The following is a 12,238-nucleotide window of genomic DNA, read 5'->3' as shown; positions in this document are numbered from 1 at the left end:
AACTGCATCTGAGGCGTCGGTGAGGTACATTCTACTTCTGAAATTGCTGAGGTAATGGTTGGGTTCTGTGGTGCCATCGTACAAAGTCATATCTGGAAGTTTGAAGTCTTTTGGGGATTTTGGTCTTCATGGTCTCCCTAGTGAATGGATCTTGATCCTTGCGAGAGTTGTCCTCAGGGGTGGATCGAGTAGTTTTGACTTTGAGATCGGCTTTGATTTTTAGAAGTTTATCCTCTAATTCCCGGCGTCGCCTTATCTCTCTTTGTAGATCCTTTCATGCTTCTCGCTGGTGTTGGGCTTCTTTCTCAAGTTGCTTTAAACGATCTTGAAGCGCCTCTAACAGATTTGATGAGTTTTTGTCCCCGTTAGATTCTGGGGTATCTTTCAGTGTATTGCCGCGTTTTTGTGCGGTGTTCTATCTTCTAGATCTGAGTCGTGGTCGTTGTCATGGTCGTCCGCCATGGTGATGGGATGACTTCCAGGTCCCCGGCAACGGCGCCAATGTTCCGAGGATTACCTGAAACTGTAGGTCGATCTCGAACGAGATCTTCTGTACTGGTCGGAGATGACGTGTCCGGCTGGTGGGTGGTGGCCGGAGCGGTCGTGTCCGACTTGTTGGACTGGCTACACTTCTGATCCTTGGTCACCGGAGGGTGGGGGGTACCTGCAAGAGACTCTGATACTTAAGTTAGCACGGGTATTAAGCAGATTTTTTAGTAGAATCAGAGTATGAGTTATACCTGTGTGCTCCAGCATATTTATAATAGCGTGGTATGACCTTCTTAGATAGATAAGTTAGTTATCTTATCTTATCTTATCTTTTGGCAAGGTCAGCTTATCTTTAATGGAACCGCCCTTATCTCTATAGGCTTGGGCTGCCTTTGGATCTGGGTCGTATTCCTTGAGTTAGGCCCTTTTTTTGGCTTTCTTGTCGATTTGGCCGACCTCTTTTAGGAAGAGGTCGGATAGTCTGACCTGGAGAGGTCGGTCGCTTTGTCGCCAATCATCCCGGGTCGGATAGTTCGACCCAGGGTATGAACAGGAGGCAATGATCCCAGTGGAGGTCGAAGAAGGATCGCCCAGAGTGATCCACTACAGTGAAGAGGCCAACTCCCAATTTCAAAGGGAAGAACTCGGCCTACTTCCAGAAATCCGAGAAAGAGCTCGAATCAGGAAAGAGGCGTTAAAACGTCGAATGACCTCAAGATACAATCGGAAGGTAGTACAACGAAGCTTTGCCAACAACGACCTCATCCTAATCCGAAATGATATCTGAACAAGTCGACCGGGAGAGGGGAAGCTAGCAGCTAACTGGAAAGGACCTTACCGAGTCACAGAGGTACTAGGAAAAGGCTACTACAGGGTATCCGAACTAGAAGGACGAGAGTTACCAAGGTCATGACATGCTTGCAACCCAAGAAGGTATTATAGTTAGAGGTAATAAAGATCTTAGGTCAAAGTGCACTCTTTTTCCTGAAAAGGTTTTTTAACGAGGCACCAAGCCAAGTTCTATAAAATTGCCCGACTTAGAAGGGTAAACACCCACATGTATATATTTGCATATTTTCTATTTTGAATAAATTTTTTCCAGATTTTCTACAAATCCTCTTTATCAAGACGCATTAATCTGAAACGCAAAAAATTCATCGCCCGATTATAAAGCTACAGATCGGCAAAAAGTGAAAACCAAATTCACTGCTCGATCACGATAAAGATCAACAAAGATGAAAACCAAATTCATCAAAGGTCGACCAAGCAAGGATCAAACTCAATTTCTACAAAATTGGCAAGATGAAAAGCGGAAAAAATAGAATAATGCAAGAAGTTATCAAAAAGTAATCCATAGGAAGAGACCTGACGAGGCCTCAACAAAAATGGATTGCTAGAAATAACTTAAAGACGGACCGACACAAAGAAGTCAGACCAGTTGACTACAACAACAAAAGTTATAAAAAGTAATCCCTAGAAAGAGGCCTGGCCAACCCTAAAAAAGAGGATTACTAGAAATAACTTAGAAGGGACCGACATGATAAAGTCAGGCCCAACAAAACCACAAAAGTTATAAAAAGTAATCAATAAAAGAGACCTGACAAAGGTCCAAATAATATGAATTACTGAAAATAACTTAGAAGGGACCGACATGATGAAGTTGGCCCAACAAAACCACAAAAGGTTATAAAAAGTAATCCATAAAAGAGACCTGACAAAGGTCCAAATAATATGGATTACTGAAAATAACTTAGAAGAAACCGACATGATGAAGTCGGCCCGAAAAAGCTACAAAAAGTTATAAATAGTAATCCATAAAACGAGACCAGACAAGGTCCGAATAAAATGGATTACTAGAAATAATTGCGAACAGATCGAGATGAAGAAGTCGGCCTAAAAAGCTACAAAGTTATAAAAAGTCATCCATCAAAAGAGACCTAACAAGGTCCAAATAAGATGCATTACTGAAAATAACTCGAAGAACTCAGCAAAAAGATTCAATACGACAGGAGGCGTGCGCTAAAAGGGGACACAACTCAACCTACAGAAAGCCACGACCCCACCAAACAAGTAGTCTATGGGAGTACTGAGAAAGAATAAATTGAATAGAACTAACCTCAGAAACTTTGTTTCGACTAATACAGAAAGTAAAAGTCATCGAAAGAGGTCGGACAACAGGAGTCCAACATTCTAAGGATTTCTGAAAAATGCTAAACAACACTGCAGACAAGTATATCACAAAGGAACAAAGCTACTATGATAAAAGGCTCAAGAGGCCACCCAAGAGTCGACCTCAAAAAAGCTAAAAAAGCTACTTCGTTTTTCTACATAGAGTTGCTATAGAAAAGCAACCAAAATACCCAAGTCAAGATCACAAGTTACAAAAATAAAGAGTTCAAAAGCCCACAGACTGGGCTATACACAAATACACCAAAGAAAAAATTATAAAGGATCCAAAGACTCCACAGTAGCAGTATCTCAAGGTGAAGGAGGACGAGTCTGAAGGGGTATCGTATCTACAGTCCCATCATCCCGATTCAGGATCTGGACATCAGGGTCGGACTCGGGCTGGCCGACCTCAGCTGCTAGAGTTGAAGAAGGCGGGGCAACAGAGGCTTTGGCAGAGGGCACAGGAGGAGGGTCTACATCTACATCATCATCATCCGAGCCATCAGGGACAATCTTACCATCCACTATAGTGTTGTCCAAGATGAATAGAGTAAGGTCGGGCTCGGGTGCAAGAACCCGAACCTGAGCCTTCAAATTCTCATAAGCAGCATTCACGCTACCTACAAGATGACCCTGGAGCTCAGTATAGTCGTCCTGGGCAGATTTTAACCTCTCCCTGAGCTTTACCATCTCCTCAGCCAAGTTCGCAGAAGCCACCGCAGCAGTAGCCCGAGTCTTCTCACCCTCCAACTCTTTTTCCAGCTTCGCCACCTTCACCTCAAGCTCCTCCTTCAACCCCTTGATTCTATCGAACTCCGATTTAGCCTCCTCCATAAAAGTCTTTGTCGCATGAATGGGAAGATCCTGGGCAGTTCGATATAAAGCCGCCCCCATATGTGCCATCTTAATACTGCTCCAAGTAATAAAGTCCAAATGACAAAGAAGAGAGACATCGTCAGTAAGAACAACACCGTAATGAGCAATCTGCTGATCAACAAACCCAACGGCATCAAAGTCAGGGGCATCCAAATTGAAGGGCTCAACAGTCCTCTGTCTTTTTGGAGGAGGGCCAACAGTAGAAGAAGTAGCAGCGGAAGTCGGGGGAGGATCAACCAAAGGGACTTGAGGAGTTGGAATCATCCTCCTCGGCCTAGTAGAACTCAAGATCGGCTTCTTAGGAGGAACTTAGAAGATCCCTCCCCTGCAGCTTTAGCTGAGATGTTCTGCGCGGCGGTGGCCTTCCTCGCCTTCTTAAAGGCTTTCATGGAATCATTGGTCTTTGCCATCTCTGAAAAATCAAATCAACCAAAAAGCAAGTTAAAATTTGGAAGGAAAAGAAGCAAAAGCAAATAAAACAAAGCAAAAGAAGTCGGTCACTACCCAGCGCAGCTCGGACAAGAGAGGGGTCCCCCAAAAATCTCTTTGTATCGAGATGGGGAGGTTCCCCCCAAATATCTTCCAACACATTCACAAAAGCCTGCTCGACCTCGTCAAGCATCTCCCACGAGTACCGAGACACTACAACATTCTTTTGCCAACACAAGGGGAAGGCATGTTCATTATTCGACTCTAAGAAAAAGGGTCGAGCTCCCTCGACAGCTCGAACCTTAAAAAAGTAATTCTTAAGATCCATAAAGGACTCGTCATACATAGCAAACACTTTATGTCCTTGAGCAGACCGAAAGAAAATCCAAGAAGCTTTCTTTTTTGAAGAGATCTCGGGCTTAGTTAAAACAAAAAGATAAAGAAAGAGAGTTTGAGAAGGTTTGACATCCAACTCCTGGCAAAGAAACTGAAAGATCTTGATAAAGCCCCAGGAGTTCGGATGGAGCTGGGATGGAGCTACGTTGCACGACCACAACAAGTCGGTCTCAAAGGAGGTAAAAGGAAGGGTGATGTTCATTTGGCTGAAAAAGTAGTCGTAAGCATAAAAGAATGGGCGTTCCCCCTAGGTCAGAGCAGGAAAGCAAACCCTTTCATCGGAGTCAGGCGCTACCAATTCATAGTTTTTCTCCTTATCCCTACTACTACAGATTCGGTGATATTTTCTAAGCTCCGTGCAGAACTCAGAATTAACTACGGAAATACACATAAGGACAAGGGAGTCCAACCAGTCGGACATACCCTCGGGGACCTTAGAAGATGTCTCGACAATATTTTTGCGAGAAGACATTTTCAACTAATCCTACAGCAAAGAAAAAGAGAGAGGAATTACTAAATAAACAACTCGGGCATAACAAAGAAAACAACTCGGACAAAAACATATATAACTCGACCTAAGGCACACAGAGCAGAGGCAATAGCAAAAGGAAACCCCAGGACACAACCCAAGGTCCAGGGACATCCTTTGGAGGCAATAACAGAGTAGAAACTCAGGAAAAATCTACAAGTCTACATCTCAACAAGAAAATAACCCTCTTTCTACAAGCAACACTCACAAATCACAAAATACCATCAAAGTCATCACCTTTTTACAGCCTACCAACAAAGCAAACTATCAAACATCAAGCATGCAAAGCGGAAATTATCAAAAGATGCAACCTTTCTCAGAATCAAATAGTTCATTATTTCAAAGGAAGAAATCAAGAAAATACAATCAGGGATGGTAACAGCATTCAAAGCCCTAACTAACAGGAAATAAGAAAAGGCTCATACAAATGGAAGAAACTACCAGAACACACAACGGCGATCAAACACAGCAAAATGCAGAAAGATTCAAACTTTTTTCCTTCTGTAAAGTCAGTCATAAACGACGAAGAAAGAAGAAGAAAGAAACAGAAAAGAAAACCAACCTGCAAAAAGAAGGAGACGATGAACGCTAAGAGGTTGAAGACGGGAAACGAGACCAAGAATCACCTTTCAAACAAGCGAAGCACTAACAACCACCAATGGCGCCGCAGAGAGAAGCGTAAAAATAAAAGTCCCAGGCGAGCCAGAAAAAATGAAAGGGAAAGGATGGAGTTACAGTAAGCGAAGAGAAGAAGAAACGGAAGCAAAGTCTTTTGGAAGTCCAATTCAAAATGAAAAAGAGGGGAAAATGGCAAAATAGAAGAGTTAATGGGTTATTAAAAACCCTCGCACATTCCCAAGGCAAAGAAACGCACGTTCCCAAAGGATAAAAATTAAGAAAAACGTTCCGCATTCAGAGAGAAGCTTTACAAAAAGAGATCAACAAATCCTCGAGCTCGGCTTCTCCAGAGAAGGATTGAAGTCCTAAAACTAAGGACTCGACCTCAAAAGAAAGACCACGCTTGAGCAGGGGCACTATTCATACCCTGGGTCGAGCTGTCCGACCCGGGCTGACTCAATCGACCTCTTCAGATCAGGATCACCCGACCTCCTCTCAAGGAATTCGGCCAGAACGCTACAAGGAGCCCAAGCAGGCCCAAATAAAGGAACATAGCCCAATCTAAAGGCAACCAAAGCCTAAAAAGATAAGGGCGGTCTCCCTTGAAGATAAGATGACTTCACTCAAAGATAAGATAAGATAACTAACTTATCTTATCTAGAAAGGTCAGCCTACACTACAATAAATACACTGGAGCACCCAGGTATAACTCATACTCTGATTCTACTAAAAACCTGCTTAATACCCTTGCTAACTTAAGCATCGGAGTCCCTTGCAGGTACCACCACCCTCCGAGGACGAAGGATCAGCAGCAATACCAGTCCAACAAGTCGGACGCGGCGGCTCCGGCCACCACGCACAAGTCGGACACGTCAGCGCCGACTAGCACAGAAGATCTCATCTAAGATCGACCTACAGTTTCAGGTAACCCTCGGAACAAATAGTTTTTGGGGATTTTAACCAAATTCTGGGGCAAGAGGAGAAATTTAGTGGGAACCCAGTAACTTACTCACAGATTCAGGAATTCAAGGAGGTCATCCAAACTAATGAACTCCTTGACCTTGGCTTTGTTGGACATTCCTTCACTTGGAAAAACGGACAAGCAGGGGCAAATAACATTCAAGAATGGCTTGATAGGGCTCTGGCAACTATTGACTGGAAGGAAGCTTTTCCTCATACAGTAGTACAACACCTGAACAGATATAGATCTGACCACAGTCCAATTCTTGTCAACCTAAAAGGGGAGAAAGCAGGAGTTAAAAGAAAAGCCCACAAATTCCGTTTTGAAGAATTTTGGCTCACTAATGAGAACTGTGAGAAGATAGTTGGTAAAACTTAGAAAAATAACGGGGCACGGTAACAGAAAGAATCTAAAACTGCAGCAAAAATTTGGAAACCTGGGGGAGAGAGACTTTCGATGACAGATGAATAAGGATCAGAGAAAAGCAGAAAATGCTTCAGCACTTAAACTCCAGCACCCAGGATGAAGGAACAATAGCAAAAACCAAGGAAGTAGAAGCGGAACTTGATGATTTATTGAGAGAAGAGGAGATTCATTGGGCACAGAGATCCCGAATTAATTGGCTTCGACATGGAGACAAAAACACGAAATATTTTCACCAAAAAGCTTCGCAAAGAAATAAGAAAAATAGGATCGAAACCATCCAAGATGATCCTGGAACAAGTTTTGAAGAAGAGGAAAGTATTGAAAGAATAATGGTGAGCTACTTTGAATCCCTGTCTGGGTCAGAGGCTATTGAAGGCTCAGAAATGGCAGCAGAAATTGTGAAAAATAGACTAAACAGCCAAGACATAGCTTTCCTTGAAGAAGAATTTACAACCGAAGAGGTCTACCAAGCTCTAAAGCATATGCATCCAACCAAAGCCCCAGGCCCTGATGGGATGCCAGCACTCTTCTATCAGCGAATGTGGAAAATAGTTGGAAAAGAGGTTACCAAAACAGCCTTGGAGGTATTAAATCAAGCAGCAGACCCTTTCCCCCTAAACTCGACCCATATATGCATGATCCCCAAAGTGAATACCCCGAAGCATACAAAGGACTTTAGACCCATATCGCTATTCAACGTTATCTTCAAGATCATTACCAAGACTATGGCAAATCGACTTAAAGCAGTCCCTCCAAACATAGTCAACGAATTTTAAAGCACTTTTGTGAAAGATAGACTGATAACTGATAATGGTATAGTGGCCTTTAAGATTTTTCACTATATGAAGAAGAAGGTGAAGGGACAAAAAAGTTTTGTTGGCATAAAGCTGGACATGGAAAATGCTTATGATAGGATTGAGTGGGGTTTTCTAAAGGAGGTCCTGAGCTCTATGGGTTTCCCAACCAAATGGGCGGAACTCATTTGGAGATGCATCAAAACCCTTTAAACCATCCAGAGGAATTAGGCAAGGGGACCCAATATCCTCTTACTTATTCATTTTATGCGCTGAAGTTCTATCCAGAATGTTAATAAAGGCCCAAAACAGCAAGCTTATAAGAGGTATAAGAGTTTCTAGAAATGCTCCAAAAGTAAATCACCTCTTCTTCGCAGATGACAGCATCCTCTTCTCCAGAGCCTCAGACCAAGACATCAGAGAAATTAAAGAGACCCTGACCACCTACCAATTAGCTTCAGGACAGAGAATAAACCTGGACAAATCTGAGGTTTCGTTTAGTCAAAATGTACCGACCAACAGACAGATCCTCATCCAAGAGTGGCTTGGAATTAAGGCTGTAAACCATCACTCCAAATACTTATGCTTACCTACATTTGTAGGAAGATCTAAAAGAGAAGTATTTGACTTTGTTCAGGATAGAGTCTGGAAGAAGTTGAAAGGTTGGAAGGAGGGGTACCTATCTAGAGCGGGGAAGGAGACCCTAATCAAGGCGGTTGTTCAATCCATTCCAACTTACATAATGGGCTATTTTTTGATACCGAAAGGACTCTGTCACCATTTGAACACAATGGTGTGAAAGTTCTATTGGGGCTACAAGAATGGGGAACGAAAAATACATTAGATAGGATGGGACAAACTAAGCAAAAGGAAAGCAGAAGGGGGTCTTGGCTTCAGAGATTTCGAAGCTTTTAATAGAGCATTACTGGCCAAACAAGGGTGGAAGTTAATCAAAAATCTGGAGTCCCTCACAACAAGGATAATAAAGTCCAGATACTACCCAAGATCAAACTTCTTGGATTCTAAAATGGGATTTTCCCCAAGCTATACCTGGAGAAGCATAAGGAGTGCAATAGATGTCCTAGAGCTGGGAGGCTTATGGAAAGTGGGAGATGGAATGTCGATCAAAATTGTGGGATCCCCATGGCTGCCAAACCAAAACGGACACAAAATATAGAGCACAGTACCAAATCTCCAAAAGGATGCAGTAGTAAGAGACATCATGTGTGATGATGGAACTAGATGGGATGTCCAGAAAATTAAAAGCCTCTTTCTACCTTTCAAATCAGAGCAGATTCAAAAAATTCCTATCCCTCTAACCAGTCAGCAAGACAAATATTATTGGAAGTACTCAAAAGATGGAGAGTTTAGAGTCAGAGATGCAAACCATCGGTTAATAGAGCACGAAGTCCATCATAACAGCACAGAGTCATCAGCAAGCCAAGCAGAGGATATCTGAAAACAACTCTGGAAAATCAAATCCCATCCCAAAACTCTCAATTTTGTCTAGCGACTCCTGAACGGCTCAACTCCGACAAGGATCAACCTTCAAAAGAGAGGAATCCAAGTTCCACCACTATTCCTCAGGTGTCGAAAGAAAGAGGAAGAAGAAACACATCTGATTTTGGAGTGTGATTTTGCCCGTGCGTTCTGGTTCTGCAACCCCCTAGCGGTGAAGACATCTTCCATCCGTGCCAATTCCCTCAAGAGATAGTAGAAGGGATGTCAAAAGCAATGGAGATTTCCAGAAAATCTATATGGACCAGAACCCAGAGTTCAATTTTACTCACCAACCACCCAACCTATGGAAAATTAATGTTGATGCAAGTAAATGAGGAGAAGGATCAATTATGATAGGGGCAGTTATCCGGGATTGGTGTGGAAGGATTGCTGTAGTGGCCACGTGGAACATGGAATTGTCACTCCTACCTTTTAAAGTTGAAGCGTATGCGTGTGCAATGGGTCTTAAACTAGCCCATGAATGTTGCCTTTTGAATTAATCCTGAAAAATAATAACATTGAAGTGATCAATGCTCTAAAGAACAGGAAACATGGCAGAAATTATTTTGGTAGCTTTATTGCTGATTGTTTTCATTATTCTAGCCTTTTAAGATCAATTTCGTTTTCTCATGTCAAGAGATCTGGTAACAGGGTAGCATGTAAGAACCGACATAACCGTTTTAATAAAATAATAATTTTTAAGTGTTCGGAGTAGATTCAAAATTTAGAAGTTTTAATTTGAAAATTTAAAGGTGAAATTTGGATTCAATGAATTTTTCGAAGTTGGAAAATGTATCTTTTGCGAAAGAATTTTGTAAAAATGTGTACCGGAGTTTAAGCCGGCAGCACCGGCTCTAGACTGTCCGGTACCATATTTTGAGAAAAATAAGATTTTGAAAATTGATTTATTGTTTTGAAAGGATAAAAATAATTTGAAAAATCGAAAATCGGGCGCTAATCTTAAATGTTTTGACCCAAAGTGGGCCAAAAGGATCTAAAAACGCTAACAGATTGGACCGAGCCTAAGACCCAACATATATAAGGCCAATTAATGAGCATTCAGCTCATTTTGACCTAACTTGAGAGAGGGGGGCGCAGATTTGAGATGAGAGGAGAAGAGGGTAATGTCACAATTCATCCTCACCTTCCGGGAGCCATAACTTGAGTTACGAAACTCTAATTGACGAGCCATTTACGGTCACGCAAAACTCTTGTTAATCTCTTTGATTCTATTAAATTTTTTTTATGAGTATTTCTCTGTACTCTGTCCACTTTTCGTTTTCCCCTTTGAACTCAAAATTAGCTTTGGATTTTTGAGTTTCCTTGTGTTTTGGTTGTTTAGGGGTGATCCAACATTGGAATATTATTGGATTTTGCCCATAATCTCATTGGGTATGGTAAGGTTTTACTAAACCCTTGTGTTTAGTTATTTTTGTAAACCCTAAGCTTGGTGTTGGTATGTTATATGTGTATGGCTTGATAGTTGGTGAGTCTTGGAGGTGGTGTTGGTACTTGAGACTTGTTGATCTTGTTAGAATTAAGCTTTTGGTGTTTTGTGCATATTGGGAATCGGCCAAGGTATGGTTTCAGTTTTCTTTATGTAATATGTAATGTTTCTGGAAACTTAGGCTAGTTGACCTTAAGATAGGTTTGAATGATGTGATTGTATGATTAATTATATATAAATGCTATGCTTGATGATAGTTGGGATGGAGGCTGAATGAGCTTGAAGGTAATGACATATATGTTGTTAGATGATGATTATTGATGAGTTATGTTAGTGGGTGTTAAGGTTTGAAAATGGAAGTTGATAGTAAATGAGTGAGGAGGTTTGATGAATTGAATGGATTGGTGAGAATTGTGAATAATGATTCTGAGTATTGATGATGATGAATTGATGATAATGTGTTTATTGGATGGTAGTTTGAAAATATGTGACATTGATGATTAATGGGAATGGTGAGTGGTCATATTGATGTTAATAAGGTTAATGGAAATTGGAAAATGTGAATTAGGTTGGATTTAGAATTGTTGAATGGTTTAGAAGGTTGTGTGATTGAGAAAATGGTTGAAGCAGTGTTTGGTATGAATTATGGGTTGTTTTGGTATGGTTGAATGTGTTTGAGTTGGTTTTGAATTGAGAGTTGGTTAAAATTGATGTTTAGAGATGTTAGGTAAAAATGGATTTTTAGTGAACTTTAACAGATCATATCTTGAGCGAAGGTTTTTGAAATTGAATGATTTTTGTATCAAATTAAAGATAATTTAAAGATCTTTAAAATGGCATATATTTTTGTATAAATCGAAATTTTGTAGAGAAAGATATGATCGTCAGAAGTTGGTGCCAGAAATCTGAATTCTGTGATGTTGCAGAATTTGTGATTTCTGGTTTGTGTGCATATGCACAGCCCCGTGCGCACGCACATGCTGGAAGGTGCATTCTATTGAGGGCATTCGCACGTATCTATACGTGTACGCGGAATGAAAATTTTTACTCTCTGTGCATATGCACACGTCTTGAAAATCCTCCTGGGCGTACGTACGCATAACCCTATGCGTACGCACACTTCCCTGTTTTTCAACGAGAACCTTGTTTTTAACTGTTTTACCTTCCCAGCAAGCTTGCAAACTTCTGTAACACTTACTTAAAACCTTTTTACCAGAATTAGGGTCCTGAATCAATAGAGAAAATAATAGGTGAATGAAAAGGGTATTTTTAGTTATGAGTTTAGAGCCGGTGACCTAGGTTTGGAAGGTTTGTGTAATTTCTAGTTTGATTGGAGAATGTTGAGTTGTGAAGTTTATGGTTGAAGAGATTTACGAGGAATGAGAATGTTTATGATGAATTTGAAAATTTGGAAACCGATGATGGGATGGTTATGATGAGTTGAGAACTCAGAAAGAAATAATGAAATTATTGGATTATATGAGAGTGTGCGGAGCTTATATCTCCGGCGTGGCAGATTTTTCTGCTGCATGAGTAGTTGTTGTTGGGAGTGTGCGGAGTCTATATCTCTGGCGTGGCAGTTTTCCTGCTGTATGAGTGTGCAG

The sequence above is a fragment of the Arachis hypogaea genome, chromosome 15, assembly GCF_003086295.3.
Source record: "Arachis hypogaea cultivar Tifrunner chromosome 15, arahy.Tifrunner.gnm2.J5K5, whole genome shotgun sequence".
NCBI lineage: Eukaryota > Viridiplantae > Streptophyta > Magnoliopsida > Fabales > Fabaceae > Arachis > Arachis hypogaea.
The sequence above is the reverse complement of the archived record's forward strand: the minus strand, read 5'-3'. Positions refer to the sequence as shown.